Below are 25501 nucleotides of genomic sequence, written 5' to 3' on the forward strand. Positions count from 1 at the left end.
AGCAGACAGACTGGACAGAGATACGCAAATAAATACATTATAATTACATGGGTCATAACCAAGATTTTCAATAACACAGGGCAGCAGGATCAAGTACTTCATAACAATAATAAAATAATATAATAAAATGAAATACCAAAAAGAAAGAAAAGCAGAAGAGAGAAACCAACGGGGACAGCAATAAAGACAGATATATACCCTGCATAATCCCTCAAGCCCCATCCGATTCACAATTGGTAGCCATAATTTATACCCATACATTTTCCGCCTTATGCCCTTAAGGTTGTACAATGAGGATTTGATGTAATATATAGACAATAATTTAGCATTTTTTGAAGTTTGGTGGTTCCGGGTCAATCCACTATGATGTAATGCAAAATCTATATACAGACATACAGATAAATATGAAGGCTTCTTCTGCAGGTGACCATTTATACAACATATTTTCTTCCACACCAAATATAACCAGTTGTGTAGTTAGTTTAACACAGATGCCCAAGCTTTGCGTGATATAAAGCTCAATATCCCCAATAAACTTAGAAAGCTTTGGGCATACGAAAAATACATGGGCAGTATCGGCGGCATGTAGATTACATCGACTGCAATGATTCCCCCGCCCCGACTTCCATTTTACTAATTTAGCTGGTGTATAATATAGATCAAACACCGACATATAATGTTGGCTTTGAAGAGATCCATTTAATAATACAGTGGTAGCTATTTCCAAACTTCTTTCCAGCTTGACTCTTTCTACGCCTAACTTCTCTTGCCATTTCTCTTCGTTTGCCCGAAGATCATCTTCTTCCGTTGCGAGAAGCAATTGATACAACGGGCCCATTTTGAGCCTACCCTTAATTGCTTCAATAATCTCTATCTTTTCTAAAAAAACATATTTCCTAACAACTTCTGCTCACAAAAACTCTGAAGCTGGAGGTATTTATAAAAATCAACACGTTGCAGCTTATACTTTCTCATAAGGTAATCAAAGGAGGCAAAACTATTCCCTTGAAACAAATCTCCCAATTTCCTTACTCCCGATCTTTCCATCTTAACATCACCTGATCATTAAAAATTTCAGGAAAGAGAGAGCACTACTGAAGAGGTGTATATAGTGTTAAATTGCGGGTAATTCAAATTTTTTCTTAATTATCCTCCAAACCTGATAGGCTGTATGGATTATTTTAAATTTAGTCTTCTTATAGTAGCTTGGTTCCACAATTCTATTTAAACATTGTTTAGCCTCTTCGCCCAAAAGCATCTCATAAATAGATGGAGCGGAAAAGTCTTCGGTAGGATCATCTGATAAGACCAGCACCCCCATATGCTGTAGTATCGCTATCCAGTGGTAAAACTGAAAATTGGGAATGCCCCAGCCTCCTCTATCTCTTGGTAAAATAAATTTTTTAAAAGATCTCTGAGCTCGATGATATCCCCATAAGAATCTTGAACACATTCTATCTATTCGGGCGAAATAATGAGAAGATATTAAAAAAGGAATAGCCCGAAATATGTACAAAAAATTAGGGAAGATAAGCATTTTCAGTGCGTTACTACGCCCAGCAAGCGAGAGTTTTAGGTTATCTAATCTCTCTAATGTTTTATTGGGGGTAGCTATTATTGGATCCAAATTGGCAGAGATAATATTTTCGACATTAGCCATAAGTTTTATACCCAGGTATGTGGCCTCTTGTTCAAATTTGATATTTCTTGTTCGGCCGGCTTCGGAATGTATAAATTGAGTCCTTGCTACGTTTAGTTTATAGCCGGAAAGCCGGCCGAATGCCTCTGCAGCCTCTATAACATTAGGTAATGAACTAGCAATGTCAGATGAAACCACCGCAATATCATCTGCATACGCACAGACTTTGAACTCGCTATTTTGAATCAGAACAGGTTTAATATCCTGATTTTTTTCTAATGTCAAAATAAAAGGATCAATATATAAAGCAAAAAGGAGGGGGGAGCAGGGACAACCCTGCCTCGTTCCTCTTTCTATCAACACCTTCCCTGATAATTTCCCCGCAATCCGGATGGATGCAGCTGGTTCTTTATATAACACTTTAATTGCTCTAATTAAGGCCTCAGGAAACCCCTTCCTCGCCAGGACCTGCCACAGAAAGCTCCACGAGACCCTGTCAAATGCTTTTTCAGCATCCAACAGGGCCCCGCCTACCGGAGAGTTCTTCCCCTGTGCCCAGTCCAGCATTGAGATAATCCGCCTTATATTGTCAGTGGTTTCCCTATGTTGTATAAAGCTGTGTTGTCCCAGTGAAACTAGGCCCGGCATCATATCATTCAGCCTATTGGCTATCATCTTTGAATAAATTTTACTATCTGAGTTTAGTAAGGATATTGGTCTATAAGACCCCATTTCAGTATCTTTTTTACCCTTCTTTTTAAACACCACTATCATGGCATTATCCCAGGACTGGGGAGCATTCCCCATAAAGGCTTCTTGGCAGATTTCAACCAATTCCACTCTCAAACTATCCCTAAAAAGCTGGTAAAATTCCATGGGAATATTATCTGGCGCCATTGCTTTCCCCTGGGCAAGTCCTAATATTTCCCTCTCTATTTCACCCCATTCTGGTGGCTAATGTAGAATAGTTTTTTGCATTTTGGACAGTGTTACAGGGATTACTTCGTTTAAATACTCATCAGAAGAAACCTCCCCGATATCATTAGTATATAAATCCTGGTAAAATCCTTGAAAGGCGGTCAGAACGCCTTCCTTAGTCTCTTGAAGCACCCCCTGCAGATCTCTTACTTTAAGAATGTCATTAAAAGCAGCTTTTTCCCTAACCCTTTTGGCCAATACACTGCCCGTTTTCTCACCAAATTCATACGCTTCTTCTTTGTATTGAACATATTGTGCTGCTATATTGTCAGCTATATTCGCATAAGCCCTGGACCTTAAGATAGTAAGTTCTTTCTGAATTAGATTAAGTACATCTGCTTCCACACCAACCCTTAACACCTCTTCCAACTTCTTCTCCACCATTAGCGTCTGGTCAAAATCCTGCCGGTATTTTCGCAGGTTCTTTTTGCGCTTAAATTTAGAAAAAAAAGGTTTCCGCCACGGACCACTGATTTAAATGTATCTCAAACCGTCGCTATAGGAGCAGTGCCTTTATTAAACTCAAAAAATTCCTGTATCTTATTAACCATAAACTGACAATGTTCACCATCTACCAGCAGTTTTCTATCAAACGACCACTGTTGAGGCTCTACCCTCTCTTCCTGATCAACATCAAGCTCCAGTATCACCGGATTATGATCAGAGACCAACTCTGGATGAATCTCAATTTTTACGCCTGCCTTAAGTGAGGTTGTGATAAAAAAAAGTAGTCTAAACGCACACATTTTGCATGGGGGGCAGAGTAAAATGTAAATCTGTCATCCTCTGGATGCTTTAAATTGCAGACATCGTATAAACCATGATCCAAGATCAAAGCCCGAAGTGCCTTAAAGACCAGCCTCTTTCTTCCATTATAGGCATAATTAGATCTGACATCCGCAGTTGCTTCCAAATTTATATTCATATCTCCACACAGTACCATAGGCAAGGTCCATTGAGCTAGTTCTAGATTCAAAAGGTTAAATAGCTCAGCATCGTCTAAGTTTGCTCCATAAACATTACACAATGTAAACCTAATTTGTCCCAGTTTAATCACTGAAATAGCCCAACGACCCCATTTGTCAGCCGCAGCATTAAGACTGATTCCAACCCCTCTTCTTTTCAGAATCACAACTCCTCTTTTCATACCCGTTTGTTTGGAGCAAACTACCAGTTCCATGCCCATTGTTATTAAATACCCCCTGTTATGCCATGGCACATGTGTTTCTTGCAAACACAGTATGTCTATCTGTAGTATCTGCACTAGTTTTCCCAGGACCTGTCGCTTTTTAGGATCACTAAGGCCACAGACATTTAGAGAGCAGATCTTAATTTTCCTAAGTGATGACATACCTAAAGGCTATTTCCACATAAGATGCCTCCACTTATAATAATTATCAAAAACATAAAAGAAACAACTAACTATTTGTACTTCTTTTCTAAGTAAGTCTAACATTCTTTCCTGCTGCTTAGTATCTTTCTGTGTTAACTCCCTCCGGTCTGCTGATGTTTTTCTACCCCCCCAACACCAAAACCCCGTGACCTCCCCCTACACCCCCCGAGCTACAGCCCCCCTTTCCACCCTCACCCCCCACCACCACCCTTTCCTATGAGGCCCAGGGACCATCAGCCCCTGCTTTAAATGTATTGCCGTGCTTCTCCCCCCCAGCTCCAAAGACCAAGAACATACAAGCACACTTATTACACTGCCACTGAAAAGACAAAAAATAAATGAAAACGCTGGGAACCCAGAAAAAGAAAAAGAAGTCTCAATAATTTTTGACCATAGAGCGTTTTGAACACAGGGCCCAACCCATAGGAAAGCAGGAACAAAAGGTCAAACCAGGAAATGTATCCCAAATCCCCCATTGGAGTGACTACATCTCAACCCTATATCATTCCAATGTGTCCAAGAACTCTTTGGCCTGTATTTCAGACAAAAAGAATTTTGTCTGGCCCTTAAACATAACCTTCAATTTAGCCAGGTTCTGTAGATACACCACTGCCCCCTTTTTCTGAAAATCTGGGATCAGTTGACTAAGATGCCATCGCTTTGAGACAGTGGCCTGACAAAAATCAGGCCTGACAAAGAAACTGCAGTCCTTGGCTAATGCTTTCTTGTCTGGTCGCGCAAGTGCAAAGATATCCTCACGTGCTCGAAAGTTATTGAAACAGACAAGTATAGCCCTGGGGAGAATCTGTTCTCCTTGACAAGGGTTTTTGACTGTTAACGGGAACCGATGGGCCCTTTGAATCTCCTTAGACCAGTCCCAAACAGTCAGATCAGGGAATGCTTCTTCCAACAGTTCCGCAATGAACTTGCGGACCTCAGGCCCTTCTTATTTTTCTGGAACCCCAAAAATCGTAAATTGTTCCTGCGGGCCTGGTTTTCCATCTCTGACAGCTTGTGACTCAGATCATCCTGATGAGCCTTAATGGCCTCCAGCTAGCTTTTTTGTACGGTAACTTGGTCTTCGAGGGCTGATATTCGGGCCTCTGTCAGCTGTTTCAGTCCCAATTTTAATTGCTCGTCTCACAGCATTTTTTACCTTACTGCATGTGGCCTGCATTCAGGCATTCTCCGCTTTACTCTCGATTCTGTGGCCCATCATAGTCTCATATATAGTAGCTAAGGTAATTTCCTGCAAAGGTCCAGATACTGGCTGAGGCACTGTTACTTGTGTGTGAGTACCATTACCCTCTTTTTCACCCCCCGTTGTAGCTGAAGCTTCTGCTCCCTTCACATTCTCCAGGGGAGGTAACATTGCCTTGCTGAGACCTTTTTTTCTTTCGCCGCTCAACAGTAGGTTCAGTAACATTTGTAAATGTAAATGTAAATGTATAGGCATTTATATAGCGCACTACCTACCCGTAGGGTCCCAAGGCGCTTCGACCGCTGCGAAACCCTTCCTGGCTTCCCTGAGAGATGGTCCCTTAATGGGTATTTCCAGGGTGAGACCAGGCATCCCCGGCGGTCTGGTGGGGCCGTTGGTGAAGATGAGGCAAGCTAATGCCCAGAGTTGCCGAGTGTGATCGCTGATCAGAGTGGGCACCGAGGCGAGAGAATTATCGAGTCCGCTGACCCTGGTCAAGAAACCTGCCGTGCCGGGAATCGAACCCTGGTCCCAGGCCGTCCTCTGCTCTCGGGTCTGCCGCCTCTAACCAGTGAGCCACACTACTTCATTTTGGAGAGTTCATGCTAGGTCTTCAATCACATTCAGAGCTACTCACTTCACTGTAGTCATCCTAATTTTGGCTAGCGTTCGACTGCTCTTCCTGAGAGGCCTCAGACAGCGAATAAAAGTGCTCGCCACTTTCATTTATCACTGCGCCTTCCTGCATTTGGAGAAGTGTGGCTCAATGATTAGAGCGGCAGACCCTGATGCAGAGGTCTAGCCCGGGACCAGGGTTCAATTCCCCGCCTTTGCGGGTCTTGGGCTCAAAAATTCCATGGACCTGATAATTCTCGCCTCGGTGCCTATTCCAATCATGGAGTCCCACTCTGCAACTCTGGGCAATAGCTTGCTTAATCTCCACAATGGCCCCCACAACGCTAAGGATGCCTGGCCTCCACCTTGGGGGTGCCCAAGAGTGGACGCCTCACAGGGAAAGCCAGGATGGGTTCCACAGCGGTATTCGTGCAAGCGCCTTGAGACCCTTGCGGGTGAGTAGTGCGCCATACAAGTATCAATTTACATTTACATTTGGTCACGTATAGCAAGTAAGTCCATTTCAACAACTAAATTATCCTGGTCACTCCTTGTAATTTCGTCTGTGCACAGGAGAGCTCCATCTTCCGTAGTACACCTCTCAGGCTCGCACTCGCTCCAATTAGGGCAGCGTTGCTCCAAATCTATATTTAAATCTGCAATTTGGGGCACATCTTTTAATATTTCCACTATGGGCACCTCTGTTGACATCTGAGCACTAGAAGACACCTCTGCTACAATTACAGTGCTTTCATTATCTCCCTCGGGTAACCCCGTCAAAGATACAATGTTGCGGGCATTCTGCCACTCAAACATAGCAGGGAGAGTCTGTGCTCCTTTCCTGGCTACACGCATTGCAAGTCCCGCTTTCCCCCGGCTGTCCCCACCCTTTTTAGAGATTATTGACACAGCACCATTGACTTCTAATTTTTCTAAGAGATTCTCACCAGCCAAAGTAGAGTCCAGGGGTGTAGTGCCAGCCAGGTTCTCGAAGTTTTCACTTGCCGGTTGCTCTTTGCTCTTCCCACTGCGGGTAGTAACTTTTGGCGTCTCACTCGGCTTGACAGGACCCTTCGGAGGCATTTTTTCCCGCTTTGCGGTTCCCCCTCGACCGCGGATTACACCAAATCGATGGCAGAAGAGAAATATGTGCAGCCACCAGAAAGTGGCTTTCTTATGCGCTAGAAACAGCGGTCCAAACATTAGAACGCCACTCACAACAGCCTGGAAATAATAAACGCTGTCAAGCGCTGACGAACGCCACTCCCACACGACTCACTCGGAGGTTGAGTCACGCCCTCTGCTCAGGTGCAGCCAAGTCCGGTACGAACCATCGTCGCTCATTGTAACAGCCCGGCAATGCAGCGGTACGACCTTCTAACTGTCTTTTCCTTCTGATTTAAAGAAAACGCATAACAGGATTCGCCCTGGCGTACCGAGGCTATAGTTGTTCTTAAGAACACTCTGGGACATTCTGTCATTGAGCTATATGTGGGCTACATCTGGGTGATATGTGTGCAACATTGGGCTGTTTTGTCTCTGGTGGTCATCTTGGGAGACTTGTTTGTTATGAAGTTTCCTAATTTCCTCATTTACTGATGTCTCCTCAGTAGGAAATACTTTCAGTTTTTACTTTGATTTCATCAAGAAGGCAGTCAGATGTGTCACACATTTGCCATCAATTCTGAATGTTAGCACTCTAATTGCTTATTAGATCACTGTAGTAAAGCTCCTGCTCACCATGGAAGTCTGCTGCTGGTATTAAAAGTGCATGTTTCAGTCTGCATCTCAGAATTATTTTTATGAAATAGAAGAGGATTTGAGAACTCACTCAAAATGTGCCATAATGTTTCTTTCTGCAGCACTAATCATACTTTCTATGGCAAAATGAACCCCATAATTTTGTTCCTTTTTAAATTACATGTTTTAAGAGTTACCAGTTTATTGCAATCAAGATGGCTTCAGGTGTGCTATACTTTTGTCACAAGTAAGGCTGTTAGCACTCTAGTTGTTCTTTAGAACACTCTGGGAAGCTGCAGTAGAACACAAAGGAATCAACTGACAGTCTCTGCTCTTGTTGGATGTACATGTTTTACTGAGAATATCAGACTTCATTCTCACATGACTGAGAAAGATAATGTGAATTTACAGAAAATATGTTCTCAGCTTAGCTTATAGATCCCCTTCCAAACCTCTGTGGGAAAAGCATGAGAAAATAGTTTTCTCTCAAACATAATTCATGATATCCCAGCATAAGGGTTTTTCACAAAGTAAAATAACCTTAGAACACACCACAATTCCTAAAATGAGTATGGTACCATCAACAAATGATTTATAATGTAACTAAAGTCTTAAAACTTTCTATTAACTGTAATGCTTTTTAATGAGGTGCTATCATGTATATTGGTCCCAAGATGGCTGCCAACACTTCTTGATGAAGTGCTGACAGACGATCAGATCTCACTATGAGATGTGTGGTTAGGCTCCGCCCAGATATATATATTTCTTTTTCCATTAATATTGAAAAAACTACTGAACGGATTTACACCATTTAACAAAAAGGGCTCTTTTTGAACCAAGGGATATCTTTTTACCACATTTGGTGTAATTCCGTTCAGCAGTTTGGGCTGTAGCCGTGTCTGAAGTTTCCATATTGCTTGGAGAAAACACGTTTGGGAAGCCATTTTTCTCATCCCCCGCTTGCCGAATCACCCCCAAACTTTCAAGATAGAAGCTGACTGAAGCGGCCATAAGTTTTGAAGATTTCACGAAGGTTCGTCAATTGGCGCCAAAGTTATTGGGAATAGAATGTTGCAATTTTCCTATGGTAACTAGGTCCTAACTATAACTACCTACTGCCGACCGCCAGTAGGTAATATACATATATCGTCAAGGTACATAGGTTTGGAGGCAAGAATAGTAAATCTATTCTTACTTCGATATTTTGGGCATATTATGTCCACATGATATTTCTGTTTTCAATATTGTGTCAGTGATCTGTAAGGACACCTATACCAGTATCATGCTAGGTATGGGAGACCACATGCATTTGTGTTTGCTACACGCAATGTTTGGTATAATATTATGTAAATGACAGTAAAATGTGGCCCAGCAGACCATAAAACAGGCCCACAAATTGTTAAAAGACTTGTGTTCCTCTGCATATTTCCACTACTACGCATCGTTTTACCTTTGCGTGTCACGTTACCTGTTTCTAGTCTCTTTATGCATTTACAGTCATTGTTAGATTGTAAGCACAGCTTGATATTTATTGTAGACCCATATAATGTTGTGAAATGCCCCAGGCAAAAACTACTAGTGCAATAAAACATTAGATTTTGTTCTCTATATGTACGGGTCCATGCTGCTCCGTAATACGGGTCAATATTACTGCAAAGGCCTACTTAAAATAAAATGCGGTTTTAGGACTTGACGTATGCTCCAGTTTTTCCATATCTATATAGGAACAACGGATCTACTTGTGACACTCTTTAATTATCCTAGCTTTCTATGAACATTTTCAGAACTAAATTTAATTGCATGTTAAGACATATTTTGAAACGTATTATGTCTTTCTTTGAAAGCAAGAGTCTATCAGTTTAGTGATATTTTGTTAATTTCAGCAAAGATAAAGGTCCTGAAAACAATTCACAATGTGTTTTTTATAATATACATTATTGATGACCGTGAAAGAGAAAATCAGAAAGTAATGTTAGACAAATGGACATCAGGTTATATCATCTTGGTGAGATAATTCTGATGGCTGACATTTTTACTTAGCTATAACATCACTTTAACTTAGGATTTTTTCAGTAGCTCAGGACAGGCCTTCTTAGGTATGGTAATAAAATATCACTTTACATTAAAAGAAACCCTAGAAATTCACTGAAAAAAACAAAGGTTAAAGAGATGTTATAGTTAGATAAAAATGTCTGGTAAAATGTGGCATTTTAAACTTCAAAAGCCACTGAATTTCACCAGTTATAGTTAACTCGAGGAACTATAACTTGGGCCCTTGCTATGCACTGCTTAAGACCTCACATAATATATAACTTAAGACATGTTCCATCACATGATTGATAACATCAATGACCACATCTGAACTGGCAGTTTGAATGGTGGTGAGCACAAGGGCCAACTTTGATATTTAGGTGGTTGGCATCCATGAACCAAAAAGAGGCCCCAGAGACACCATTCCCAGGCGTACTTTTAAATTTAGGGAATGAGAAGTGTTGTTGCCTACCCACGCATCATTGAGGCCCTTGGGACCTGATCCCCTGGTCAACTTTGATATTTATGGGAGAGTGACATTGGCCACCCCTGTCTCCAAGCCATTCATCATACCTGGGGACCCCATGCCCTGCGGCCAGGACAAATAAATATCCCAGATATCCCATCACCTGGGACACTGCTGTTCCCTGCCTGCACTCTACCAGGCAGGGAACACAACTTTGCTACTGCCCGGCAGAAGCACAGAGGAAAGCTGCTCATACCTTGGTGGGAGCAAAGAAATGGAGTCAGGTCCCGCCACATCTAGGATGGGTGCTGGTTATGGGGCCGAACGAGTCTTGGGGATCCTCTAACAGCCCCTAACATTTGCTTGGTGGTGCTCCTAGGAGGGGCAGGGGCACCACCAAACATTTTTTTAATGTTGTGGAGGGCTGCAGGGAGAACAGTTACTCTTCAGCAACATAGAAACACACAGTAAGTCTCCTGAGTCATTGAATATGAATTAGATAATTTTCAATTATTAACAAGCAATTCAAAAGGAAATGAGACACATTTTAATTGTGCAAGCTGCACTAGGCACACACAGTTATTAGTTTAGGCCGCAGAAATGCTTAAATACAAGTTTTCTATTAACTAGAAGTGAACTCAACATTGCTGAAACATGCACAATGCAATTTAGAAACTTGACCTTAATGTCAGGTGCTTCGAAATGTTACTCATAACTGCTAATGTTGTGGTTTAATAAATGTAATATTTTACTAAACAACATATTGTTTGTAATGACTAAACTTCCCTATTCTCACCATGTTTTACATAATGTTTGAATAGAATAGTTGTACATTTTAAAACAATACTTGTTCACCTTGATGAAATACATTACAAAACCGTGATTTTGCAAGTTGATGATTCTCTTCTTTAGCATGGTTCATTGTTTACACAGGGAAACATTTAACAATAGTGGGCTAAACTGTGACTGATGCCTATGGAAATGGAGGTTTATGAATCAAGACGCTACATCCGTAAGATGTCTGAAACAAACTTTGTGATAAACCTTTGTTAGCTGAATGTCATTTTGTGAGAAAGGAAAATCTAAACTCACTCTTAGAAGAATGCTGGTGCATGATTGGATACGAGGAAGGAGAAGCCTGTTATACATTTTGCAACATATTATTTAGCATTTTTATAGTAGTACGTGTTCTCAGTTAATTTCAATGCACTATTGCTTCTCACTCTGAGCTCAGATTCTCCAAAGACCCAACCCTTTTTCCCCTTGACGGCTGTGGCTACCGCTACTTCTGTTCATCCCTTGCCTTACATTACTTTGAAGCTTGATTTAATTTTTGCAGATTGCTGCTTCAATTGTTTAGCCGTCGTGCTGATACTTGGATGAGCTTCTGGACCTACTCTTCATGAGAGGTTCTGCTGCCTTAATTTTATTTTGAGCGTTTTGCTTGTTAACTCACTCTTTTCTTTTTGAGCTCCAAACTCATGAGTTCTACTAACCTTAAATTCTGATCCTGGTCTTTAGAATAGGGATTTTGGTCATTTATGTAACACACTTAATACATCATTTTGATTGTTTGTTCTAACCATTCTTTTTGATGTGCTTTCTTTAAACTTACTTGATTTATTGACTAATTGGAATGAAAAGATACTTATTTATGAGAAATACAACTTTTAAAATTATTTCAAACTCTCATCATTGACTGAACTTAAAACTGTTAATGGTGGTGAGGAAGAAGGTTGAACCATATTTATTTATATTCTGCCCAAACTCTGCACTACCAAATACATGACCTTGAGTGCTTACCATATTTTAAAAACATTTCAAGCTAGAGCTGATTGTTCTTCAGCTGGAGTGCGGGGACCCTTTGTGGTGGGTTCTATGTTTGCACTTTGTGGCCTGAAAATTAAAAAAACAGACTTAGACATGTGCAATACTTTTTTAATACCTAATTAAAACTATTTTATGAAATCACTTTGATATAACATTGCAAATGTAGATTTATAAAATATTCGTTTGGTTATAGTAACTGATGACTTTTTGACACAGCAAATATGTCTGCTTTATAACTGCCTCTTTTTTATATTTTATGTTCTGACCCTTTGACAAAGCCGGTAAGTCTGCCTCACTTAAAATATCATTGTTTCATGAAATAGTCAGCTGTGACTGACGGTTTGAGGTTGGATGTCCAACCCCATACAGACCACGGCTTGTGGCCAAGCTTGCACCCAAATCCACTGCTTTTACTTATATTGATACTATTATTATACTAAACTAAGTGATATAAAAACATATATAATACATAAGACTGTGAAATATGAAGACCATTTCATGGTTACCGTTCAAATGAAGATTTATTCATTTTAATGACAGCCCCTAAAGCACTCTGCAGTTTCTGCAGCATGGAGCATCAAATTATGTGTCAAAATTCAAGTTATGTGGCACTTTCTTTGGGAGTATTATGTTCAGCCATTTAACTTAAAAAAATAATTGGGTGAAATTTGCAAATTTTGCTAAATATGTTGCAAATATGGTGAATCTACAAATTGTGAGCATTGGATGATAAACTTTTCAAGCGGCAGATCCGGTCGCAAAATGTACAAGTTTACAAGCAACCATTATTTATTTTTATAAGAAATTAATAACCCCATCTACCCCCCAGTGCCGGCAACCATAGTATGCACTACTCACATAATATGTTCAGGAGCATACTCCTACCACATAACGATATGTCAAGCTTCATATCAGATAATACTACACACCAAGTGCTCAGAAATCATTTGCCATCAATAACATATAGTTTTCCTCATATGCTAAATCCACAAATATGTGGTAAAGATCGCTGCTGCCAAGTAGTCTGAATCCACTGACCCTCACCACTGTCATATTCTCTTTTACCAACAATATACCCAAGAAAGCTACATCTTGTAACTACAATCAGTGCCCATTGTTAGTTGCTGTTTTCAAAATAGGTTTTTCAAGCTAACTGCCCCAACTTAGCATTTAATATGAAAAATACATAACCGATACCATGCGTAATTTGGTTAAAAATATCCGTTTTTAACCACTTAGCCTTCCTATTTGTGGGTAATGATGTCAACTGAACCCTCTCAATGACAATATTGGACCTTATCACGAAGTTACCAATTATGTATCATGTATCATATTCTGTCTGGGCCTACAAAACAGAGCACACTTTAGAAAGTTCTGAATAAAATAGTAATATGTCAGCCCCCACAGAATTACTCGGCTCAAATTAGGTATTAAAACTTATCCAAGTGCCTTGGCCGATACCAGATCAGCCCTAAAATTAAGCAATGCTCTAATGGATTATTTAGCTTTTGTAAAGGGGTAAGGGCTTTCAACTAACCGTGGCTGTATTATAAATGGGTTATGTTTCTGCATGATGGTTGATAAAGTACTTATCTACTGGGACATTAGGGATCTTAGGGCCCACACAGCCCCCAAAGTTATAATAATGTAGCTCTTGCAGGATGGAAAGATTGTAAAGTTTGTGCTGCTAATGTGCCATCAGGCAAAGGTATGTAACATATGCGTAGGCTGAAAGTGCTTTCTTTTTTAAGACGTTGATTATTCAAAGAGCATGTAGATTTACTTCCACCTGGATCTCATATGTGTTCTCATTTAACAGGACGTGTTCTTCTGTGAATACAGGGTTACAACAATAGGAGAGAGAGGGAAAAATACGGGACACTCTCAGTCCCCCCGGTTAAATCTTTGTCAAACAACAAAAGAGTGTCAAAAGTAGTAAGTGTGTAAGCACAAATGCAGAGAATCAATCCGAGGTCCGGTTGCAGGAGATCCTAGGTGCTGAGCGGGTGCCAGGCGTTGCGGGCTGTGTGCCATTGTCGCCTCCACCCCCCTCCCGAGACCTACGGGGTGTGGATCTTTTATTTTATGATGAAGCATGTCACCACCCAGGGTGGTGAGTGAGGGCTTCTTAATAATTCCTAATGATTCTCAACGTGAATTAATAAGGGTGATTGACCCTCTGTAAATACATATAGTCCTGGTATAAGACTGTTAGGAAGTGCAAGGGATGGGCTTCAAGTATATCATAAGTGTTCCTAACTTCATTGTGTTGCATTCGTTGGTGCTAAGAGAACAGGAAAATCTCCAACAATAGTGAACTACTTAACCACCCTTTAAATATGGCAGTAATGGACAGAACCGTGTCTGCAAGAAACATAATTTTTCGCTCACAGTTGCAATGCACTAATACTGGTGCCTAGATATGTACGTGTGTGGAATATCCTGGCACTGTGGAACGGCTTGAGGAAAGTGAATTTAATGGCATATTTTTGTGAGCATGCTCCACTTAGAGGCCAGTAAGATTAGATAAAAAAAATTTCATCATGAAAGGTTGATTGGATTTGTTCTACTCCAAGGGCCAGTTGTACGATCATTGGCAATTGCGACTCGCAAATTGCACAAAATTGAGAGTCGCAATTGCCAATGTACAAGAGTGTCTGAGACACTGTTTGCGATTCCCATTGGGGACACATTTTGCATGCATCATGCATATTAATGAGTCTGTCGCAATTTGCGACCCCATTGGGAATGGCTGGCACTCCCAGGAATGGTGGCCTGCTGGGGTCAGCAGACCTCCATGCCTGGGAATGCTTTTAAATAAAGCAGTTTTTTTTAATGTAGCCGTTTTCCTTAGAGGAAAACGGGATACATTTAAAAAAATAAATGCAACGTTTTTGTTTCATTTTTTAAGGGCAGGTAGTGGTCCCTGAGACCACTGCCTGCTCTGAAAAAATGTTGGCGCACCCATTCACAAAGGGGAGGGGATCCCCTTGGAACCCCTTCCCATTTGCAAATGGTTTACCACCATCTTGAACAGGGCGGTGAACTGCGAGTGTTTTGCAATTGCAGTTGCAAAACATTCTTACATAGGGTTCAGACTCACTATTTGGATGGGACGCTCTTGGAATGGCCCTTCCTAATAGCGAGTCGCTAACCGTATTTTGCGAGTCGCTGTTTAATTAGCGACTCACAAAATAAGGTTAGTACATTGCCCACAGGTTTTTTGCATGCGCAAATGGGTCTAAAACCCATTTGCGTATGGAAAAATTTGTCGTACAAGTGGCCCCAAATATTTAAGCAATATTGTAAGAGTTGGGAGAGGGTCCTGCCTTTTATAAGAACGGTCACCAGTTTCAATATATAGCTTTGCTACTCAGTCAGGTCAAAGATTGTTCATAAAGTTATTAATATAATTAGTTGGTTTGCTCTACGACACAGCCCTTCTAGTGTATCCATACATAGATGTGAGGCTAATCCAGACTCATTGTTCCTAGGCTCGCTCCATCACCAGACATTCTTCTTTCTCAAGTAGCAGTCTATTGGAGTCCAAATAAATCACATCCGGAATCATGCATGTTATTCAATCGTCAATATGTTCACACAGAATTAAAAAAAAACTTTCTACAAAAGTAAATGGTATATTAAAAATAAATCGGTATTGAAATTTGAATAATGTCAAACTTTAAAAATGTATCCTAAAAAATATATCGGCAAAAATACATGTATGTCATTAAAAATACGTTTTCTCAACTTTTCGGTAGTACCGTGTTTTCTTGAATGTGCTTCATAATACACTTCTGCTAATTCTTAATCACTACTACCTCCTATTATAGGGTTTGAAGAGTTACCCAAGGATGACTGTTCTGGTATAGCTATAGACGAGGCCCACATTTCCACCAGCACTACTGAGTGCTATAATACCAATAATACCCCCATTGCTAGCACCTTAAGGTCTGCTGCCCCTGTTCTGAACAAGGCTCCTAGCCGCATCAATACACTTAAACATCAAACCTCAACAAATTTTAACACTGCTGCCAGTGTCCGTCGGCTGGACCCTTGGAATGTGGCAGTTATTAATATTAAAAGATCTGACCTGGATAGGTTGGCCTACTTTTTATTCTAGATGACTATAAGCCCTTTTTATCCTATGGTGTCCTCCTTAAGGGATTGCCCTAAAGGTGATTTGTTAACCTGGGTCTCCCTTTCCTTAGATTGTTGCTCATGTTTCTGGCTACAACTTCCCCCAATGGGCAAGCCATTCTATTCTCCTAGCTAGTGGTTGATGGTTTTGTTGGATTGAATTTCTATAATGCACCTAACGGTCCTACCTTTTGTAACACGCTTTTGGTCCTCCAGGCTGAGTTACTGGATATTGAATCCCGGATTGTAGCAAGAGCAGGATTTATTCTAGTGGGATATTTCAATACACACCCATGCTCACAATATTTCACTCAATGTGACCAAATGTACAGTGATGAAAACGTTGGCGCTGTTTAGTGGCTATATGGGTTAATGTGAGCCAGTGTGCGAGTGACTATATGGGTGACTGAGTGGATCTGTCAGTGGCTGCATGGATGAGTGAGTGGGTGTGTTAATCACTGTTTAGATGAGTGAGTGTCTGTGTGAGTGGCTATATGGGTTAATTAGAGTGGGTTTCTGAGTGGCTGTATGGGTGAGTGACTGGGTGTTTGAGTGGCTATATGCATGAATGGGTAAGTGTGTAGCAGCATGGATGAGTGAGTGGGTGTGCAAGTGTTTGAATGGGTGAGTGAGTTTGTGAGCGGTTGTGTGGGTCTGTGAGTGGGCGTGAGTGGTTCTGCAGTTGATATCATCAGTGATGTCACTGACCATGTCATAAGTGATGTAATATGGGAAGTCATAAGCAGTGCATTATGGGGGCATAAGTTTTAGTTAGCTCAGGTAACTATAACTTATTAATTTCCATGGTTTTGTACTATCTGAGCCTAACTATAACATCCCTGTAACCTACTTTTTTTCAGTGAATTTCTGAGATGTTTTCAATTCTATTTCTTAATTAGTGAAGAGAGGGGCCGGGCCACCCACAAGCTGTCAGCAGTTCTGCTGTGTGGAACTTACTGGAGGTAAAAGGAGGGTTCTTGGCCTCAAAGGACCCTCAGCATCCAAGTGGACTTCATCCCCCAAATGCAAGTGTACCAGAGGCACATTAGCAGAGTGCTGGAGAAAGGAGGTGGGGCCTTCAATGAGCTCTCAGCAACCCTGCTGTATGGGTCTTACTGGAGGTAACAGGAGGGGTTGTTGGCCCCCACGGACCTCAGCAGCCAAGGGGACCTAATCCCCCAACCATTTGTGCACCAGCAGATCCCTTTGCAGAGTGGTTGAGAAAGGGGGCATGGCCCATGACAAATTTCCTGGGGCAGCCTTTTTCTTTACTTTTATTATGGAAGGGAGGCAGCGTGGCCCCTCTCCATGGGCTGATTTTAGCCCTGTGGACCCCATCCCCTGGGGCACAGCCTTTTTTTCTCATTTATTTCTATTAGTAGAGGGGTGCTGCACGGCCTCCTCCCCGGGCTGATTTTGGCCCAAAGGACCCCAGGGTCTGGCCATTTGACCTGGACTGCATTGGGACCACTGGGGGAGCCTCAAGGCCCAAGTGGTCCCTGCCAGGTCCCTGCCTCCAGCGGGAGCCAGAATTGCTTTCAGTCAAAGGGAGCTAAACATTCATATCCTGTGTCTAAAAACAATTTGTGCATTTCCCTACTCACTTCACAGCAGGCAAGGAAATATATGAATACTCTGCTTGCAGAAAGTGAAAGCAATTACACTGCTCTCACTTGCTGAACGAGAGTTTGCTGTGACTTGACGGAAGTGGATGAAGCTCCCTCCAAACCACAGCAAACAGCTATGTTCCGGGGAGGCCACCCAGAGACGTAGCAGGAGCTGGGCTTGGGGTTTGGCGGTCGCCATTGCCATTATTGGCTCCAGGAATGGGGCTGCGCAGCCACCTCCTTTGAGTAGATTGGCCGGCACTGGGGAAGTGTTGGCCCTCGTTACCCGCCGGGAGTCCACATGGCCCCACATTACCTTTAATTTAGCCCCAGGGACCACCAACTCCCTGAGGCTCCCTGGGTTTTTGCAGACCCCCAAATTAATTTTTCTGTGTGGCCCCAGGGAGGTGGTGGTCCCAGTGGTCCAAGTGACCCCCCTTTATTAACATAGAAGCCCAGGGAGGTTTTGTTTTTTACTTTTTTTCTCTGAGGCCTAGGGGTTCAGTGTATTCCTACCTGCCCCCTTCTCTCTTTTTTGGTCCCAACATGGCTGCCAACATTTCCTGGTTTGACTTGTTGGCAGCCTATCAGATTTGAGCCCTGGGACTTTGGGATCCTCGGAGCATCCAAATCCCTACATATACACATTAAAATGTATTGGAATAACTCTGCAGCTACTGGAAGGAATTACACTAAATAGGAAAAAGGCACTGGCCCAATATGTACCTCTCTGCGAAATTTCATACAATTCCATTCAGCGGCTCGGGCTGTAGCTGTGTCTGAAGTACCTATGGGAATTAACATGGGGTAAAAACGTTTTGGGACCCCCCTTTTTCTCGGCCCCTGATTGATGGATCACGCCGAAATATTCAAGACAGCAGCTTCCAACTAGTTTTGAACATTTTGCGATAATTCGTCAAATGGTGCCAAACTTATTGGCAAAGCAAAAACATGCTTTTTCTATGGAAACTTGGTTGTAACTCTAACTACCTACTGGTGACCAACAGAAGGCAATATTTGTGTGTATGTGTGTGTGTATATGTGTATATATGCAAATGTATCAGATGGAAGCAAGAAGTAGGGGCAGAGGGGCCCCTGTGAAAAATGATGACCCACCCCAAGATGGAGGACAAGGCACTCCATGGGCAGATGAATTTAAGGATGGATATAGACAACAACTTAGTAATTAATTTATCCCTAAAACAACTGAATAGTAAACATCTACATTTACTGACTAAGGGTTTAACATTCTGTAACTAAGTCAAAATGGTCTTAGCAACTGCCAGGATAGATTTATGCAAATTCTTGAGGAACCTTAAACCTAAAAATATTTCTTACAGAAAACCTATAGCAGGTCAGGGAGTAGTAAAGAAAGGCTAAAAAGCAAAGGAAACACCAAAGCTATACTGACATCCAAGAATTCAACACATTTGAAAACATTACCCTCTTTGGAGATGGAATAAACAGACACACTACTGGAAGAAAATACAGAAAATGTATCTACTTTACAGTTGTGTGAAGCAATGGGGATACCAACAGAGGAATCTAGCAAGAGCAACTGCAAGCCTAAATCCAAGTTTTTTCCACAACTCCCCCCGGGAATAAGATTGATATCTTCCAAGAACTGACAGTAGAGGGGCTGCAGATGATCCATATGGAAGATTCTAAAAAGAGAAAAAGAAAATCTTACCACATGACCAAAGATGGTTGGTGTGCAATGGATCTATGACAGAATGTCGAAAGACAGAATATTGAGATACAAAAATATTGCAACAAAAATATCGATGTCAACAAAATTGACATCCTATCTAAAACAAGGTAAGTACAAAAATATCCCCCCCAAAAATATAGATGTCATAAATATTGTTTTTAAAAAAATATTGTTTTTTAAAATTAAAACCAATATGTAAAATTAATTAAAAAATACTTAAAAATATAATAAATATAGTTAAATATATTTTATATTATTTAAAATTAAGGAGTAATATACATAATTTAATACAAAAAATATTAAACAAATACATATAATAGATAATATATATACTTACTTAATAATCAGTTTTAATAACTATTGTAATAAATTATAAATAAAAAAATATTATAAATTCAAAATTCAACTATAAGCATAAAATATTAACATAAATAAAAATGTTATACTTTTAATATTTCTAAAATTTATTATATACTACTTTAATTAAAACAAAAAAAAATATTAAATAACAGAGGAAATAAAATACTATTCCGACTCCCCAAAAAAACAGTAAAGAAAATGTTGGATAGAATAGGGGTAAAAGTTACTATTCCCACTCCAGAGAGTGCAACAGTAGAGAAAGCATTGGATAGCATAGGAGTAAAAATTACTATTCCCACTACAGAGAATGCAACAGTAGGGAAAGCGTTTGGTAGCGTAGAAGTAAAAATGACTATTCCCACTCCAGAGAGTGCAACAGTAGGGAAAGCGTTGGATAGCGTAGAAGTAAAAATTACTATTCACACTCCAGAGAGTGCAACAGTAGGGAAAGCGTTGGATAGCGTAGGGATAAAAATTACTATTCCCACTCCAGAGAGTGCAACAGTAGGGAAAACGTTGGATAGCGTAGGGGGTAAAAATTACTATTCCCACTCCAGAGAGTGCAACAGTAGGAAAAACGTTGGATAGAGTAGGGGTAAAAATTACTATTCCAACTCCAGAGAGTGCAACAGTAGGGAAAGTGTTGGATAGCGTAGGGGTAAAAATTACTATTCCCACTCCAGAGAGTGCGACAGTAGGGAAAGCGTTGGATAGCGTAGAAGTAAAAATTACTATTCCCACTCTAGAGAGTGCAACAGTAGGGAAAGTGTTGGATAGCGTAGGGGTAAAAATTTCTATTCCCACTCCAGAGAGTGCGACAGTAGGGAAAGCGTTGGATAGCGTAGAAGTAAAAATTACTATTCCCACTCCACAGAGTGCAACAGTAGGGAAAACGTTGGATAGCGTAGGGGTAAAAATTACCATTCCCACTCCAGAGAGTGCAACAGTAGGGAAAGCGTTTGATAGCGTAGAAGTAAAAATGACTATTCCCACTCCAGAGAGTGCAACAGTAGGGAAAGCGTTGGATAGCATAGAAGTAAAAATTACTATTCACACTCCAGAGAGTGCAACAGTAGGGAAAGCGTTGGATAGCGTAGGGATTAAAATTACTATTCCCACTCCAGAGAGTGCAACAGTAGGGAAAACGTTAGATAGCGTAGGGGTAAAAATTACTATTCCCACTCCAGAGAGTGCAACAGTAGGGAAAACGTTGGATAGAGTAGGGGTAAAAATTACTATTCCAACTCCAGAGAGTGCAACAGTAGGGAAAGTGTTGGATAGCGTAGGGGTAAAAATTACTATTCCCACTCCAGAGAGTGCGACAGTAGGGAAAGCATTGGATAGCGTAGAAGTAAAAATTACTATTCTCACTCTAGAGAGTGCAACAGTAGGGAAAGTGTTGGATAGCGTAGGGGTAAAAATTTAAATTCCCACTCCAGAGAGTGCGACAGTAGGGAAAGCGTTGGATAGCGTAGAAGTAAAAATTGCTATTCCCACTCCAGAGAGTGCAACAGTAGGGAAAGCGTTGGATAGCGTAGGGGTAAAAATTACTATTCCCACTCCAGAGAGTGCAACAGTAGGGAAAACGTTGGATAGCGTAGGGGTAAAAATTACCATTCCCACTCCAGAGAGTGCAACAGTAGGGAAAAGGTTGGATAGCGAATGGGTAAAAATTACTATTCCAACTCCAGAGAGTGCAACAGTAGGGAAAGTGTTGGATAGCATAGAAGTAAAAATTAGTATTCCAACTCCAGAGAGTGCAACAGTAGAGAAAGCGTTGGATAGCTTAGCGGTAAAAGTTACTATTCATACTCCAGAGAATGCAACAGTAGGGAAAGTGTTGGATAGTGTAGGGGTAAAAATGTCTATTCCAACTCCAGAAAGTGCAACAGTAGTGAAAGCGTTGGATAGCGTAGAGGTAAAAATGACTATTCCAACTCCAGAGAGTGCAACAGTAGGGAAAGTGTTGGATAGCGTAGGGGTAAAAATTACTATTCCAACTCCAGAGAGTGCAACAGTAGGGAAAGTGTTGGATAGCGTAGGGGTAAAAATTACTATTCCAACTCTATAGAGTGCAACAGTAAGGAAAGTGTTGGATAGCGTAGACATTAAAAATAACATACTTATAAATAAATTTATATATAAAAATATTAAAAATATTATTTATTAAATACATCTAAACTATTTACAAATCCCAATAAATAATTATTTAAAAAACAATTACCAATTAATTATTAATATCCAATAAATTAATTACCAATACACAAATATAAATTTAATAACTACTTAATTACATATCAATTACTTTACACACTATTCCCCTATGAGCACACAACAAACACCAATAATAAAATAGTACACTTAACATAATTATCAATTAATACATTCATATATATTAATTACCAATTAATAAATATTAATTACCAATTAATTATTAATTAACAATAACATAATTACCAAAAACAATTAATAAAAAAAGTATTACTTAATTACATTTAAATTACTTCCCACCATATTCCCCAATAAACCCATAACCCGCTACAGAACATAATTATCAATTAATCAATTAATTAAAATAAACTACAGATTAATAAAAATGAACCACTTATTAATTAATAATTAATTTATAATTCCTAATAAATTAATAATTAATTTACTATAATTAAATTACTTCCCACCCTATTCCCCTGTAAACCCATAACCCGCTACAGAACATAATTATCAATTAATAAATTAATTAAAATAAATTACTAATTAATAGAAATAAATTACCTAATAATTAATAATTATTTTATAATTCCTAAGAAATTAATAATTAATTTACTATAATTAAATTACTTCCCACCCTATTCCCCTGTAAACCCATAACCCGCTGCAGAACATAAATATCAATTAATCAATTAATTAAAATAAATTACTAATTAATAAAAATGAATTACCTATTAATTAATAATTAATGTATAATTCCTAATAAATTACTAATTAATTTACTATAATTAAATTACTTCCCACCCTATTCCCCTGTAAACCCATAACCCGCTCCCGAACATAATTTTCAATTAATCAATTAATTAAAATAAAATACTAATTAATAAAAATAATTATCTATTAATTAAAAATGAATTTATAATTCCTAATAAATTAATAATTAATTTAGTATAATTAAATTACTTCTCACCCTCTTCCCCTATAAACCCACAACCCTCTATGGTACTAAAATACAAAATTTACTTAAATTACATAAAAAAAACTAATACATATTAAATACATAATAATATACATAGAAATCATATAAAAATAGATATTAGTAACATCAATATTACTAACATAGATATTAGTAACATCGATATTAATTACATAGATATTACCAAAATCGATGTTACTTTCGATATTACTTACATTTGATATTACTTACCTTCGATATTACTACTTCGATATTATTGTACTTCGATATTAACAATTCGATATTTTGACTGCCTACGGTGGGCAATTACTGACTTACAGAATGATGAAAGTGGCATCATAAAAGCGTCTGATAAAAGAGGCAACATCATCATCTTGGACAAAGATCAATTCATTACCGAGGCCAACAGACAATTGCGAAATAGGGAACATTATTAAAAATGACGAAAAGACCCCACTAAGGAATATATGGAAGAGTTTCACATTGTATTGGCAGATTGGCACAAAAGAAAATTGTTAGATTATGATGAATACAATTACCTAAACATTGACCACCCTGTAACACCCACAATATACTTCTTACCCAAAGTTCATAAAGACAGGAGCAGCCCACCAGGAAGGCCAATTGTAAGCTTAATTGGAGCTTTTCTAGAAAATACCTCAAAATTTATAGATCTGTTCTTGTTTCCATATATAACAACACTGCCATCTTATCTCAGATACTCTCAAGATTTCCTTAATTGGATTGAGAACATACCTTGGAAACCGAGTTACTGGATGTCTACAGTTGACGCTATATCTTTCTACACTTCCATCCAGCATACAGACAGAATAAAAGCCTGCTAATAGTTCTTGAAATCATTATCACTATTTTTATTACAGCATTCAAGTATGATAATTGACATGGTGGACATTTGTTTCCAACACAATGTGTTTTTATTTAACAACAAATGTTTCCTGCAAAAACAGTGCAGTGAACAGCCATGGAAACGTCCTTCGCTCCAACCTATGTGAATCTTACCATGGTTTGGTGGGAGGCAAAGACGGTATGAAACAATGAAAATAAGCCAAAAATGGATCAGATCATCATGTAGGTCCATTATATCAATGATTTAGTTCTGATATGGGAAGGAGAGAAAGAGGATTTTTTGGAGAATTATTAGATCCTTAGAGAAAAACCCACTGAAGCTGACATTTAATTATGAAATCAGCAATAAAGAGATAAATTATCTAGATATCACTGTGTAGGTGAAGGATGAAAAGCTGTGCACGAAGATCCACAGAAAAAGTACTAGCAGCAATTGCATCCTTCATGATAATAGTGGACACCCACGCACACTAAAATGGAGTGTCCCATGTGGAGAATTTATCTGAGCAAGGAGAAACTGATGAGAGAGAGAAGCATTTTAGGCAAAAATAAAGAAAATGTAACAATGGTTTGAAAACAGAGGATATCCAATGAAGGTGTTGGATGATGCAGTTACGATAGTCCGTAAGAAAAAGAGGGAAAGAATTATTAGTGTGTAAAGCAAAAAACATAACTGATGAAGAGAGTGAGGAATCCATAAGATACATAATGGATTGCAACTCATCCCAACAAGAGATCAGAGAACTCCTCAAGCAAAACTGGCAGATCCTGAAAATGGATGAGACCCTGAAAGATTCACTGCTAGAGCATCCTATGATCACGTACAAAAACACTCCCTTTTTGGGACTCAGGTTAGCAAGCATTTACATGCAACCACAGAAAAAGGAAGGAGCAAAAATTGTGAACTGGCTGATGAAAAATAAGAAGGGATTCTGGAAATGAAAAAAGTCTAAGGCTTGCTCTTATGCTGAGAAAAAAACACAATTTGTAGAACACAATGGAAAGGCTTACAATATCAAGGAGTAGAAAACTTGTGATACCCCATTTATTACATATGTTTTGGAGTGCTCCTGTTGTCAAAAATATATCGGGAGCACATCAAACAAGTTAAAACTACGAATACTCCAACATATAATTTATTTATTTATTTATTTATTGTTATTTGTAAAGCGCAGCGTTTACCCGTAGGCGTCTTGGCGCTTGATGTTTGCAGTAATCTAGATGATGATCAGTTCTCTACGATTAATCCTTGTTGAGTTATTGAGTAAACAGCTATGTTTTGAGTCTCCTACGAAATTGAAGCAGCGTTGGACAGGTTCTGATGTCCAGCGGAAGGGTGTTCCACAATTTTGGTGCGGCTACTGCAAAGCGACGGTCGCCCCAGGATACTGTTTTCACGCGAGGAATCACTAAAAGATTGTTATTAGAGGACCTCAGTTGACGGGAAGGCTGATATGGTCTCAGTTGCTCTCTCAATGAGTGTGGGCCTTGTCCATTAAGTGTCTTATAGACAATGCATAATGATTTAAATTTGATCCGGTTCTGGATCGTCAGCCAGTGAAGTCGCGTCATTGCATCTGAAGTGGAAACATATTTGGGAATTCCAAAAACCAGGCGGGCTGCGGCATTTTGCACTGATTGTAATTTTCTTAGGACTCTGATTTGTGTATTCAGAAATAAACCGTTGCAATAATCCAGTGATGATAAGACCAAAGAACTAACTAAGGTCTTAATAGCCG

At 39.6% G+C, this 25501-nt stretch overlaps 1 protein-coding gene across 1 annotated transcript in view; it reads left to right on the plus strand.

Moving 5' to 3' along the window:
• The window catches only part of INSC (INSC spindle orientation adaptor protein), a 1175511-nt gene that overhangs the window by 1068474 nt on the left and 81536 nt on the right, over positions 1-25501 (plus strand). The window lies entirely within an intron of this gene.

Source organism: Lissotriton vulgaris, chromosome 2_1 (assembly GCF_964263255.1).
Source record: "Lissotriton vulgaris chromosome 2_1, aLisVul1.2, whole genome shotgun sequence".
Lineage (NCBI taxonomy): Eukaryota > Metazoa > Chordata > Amphibia > Caudata > Salamandridae > Lissotriton > Lissotriton vulgaris.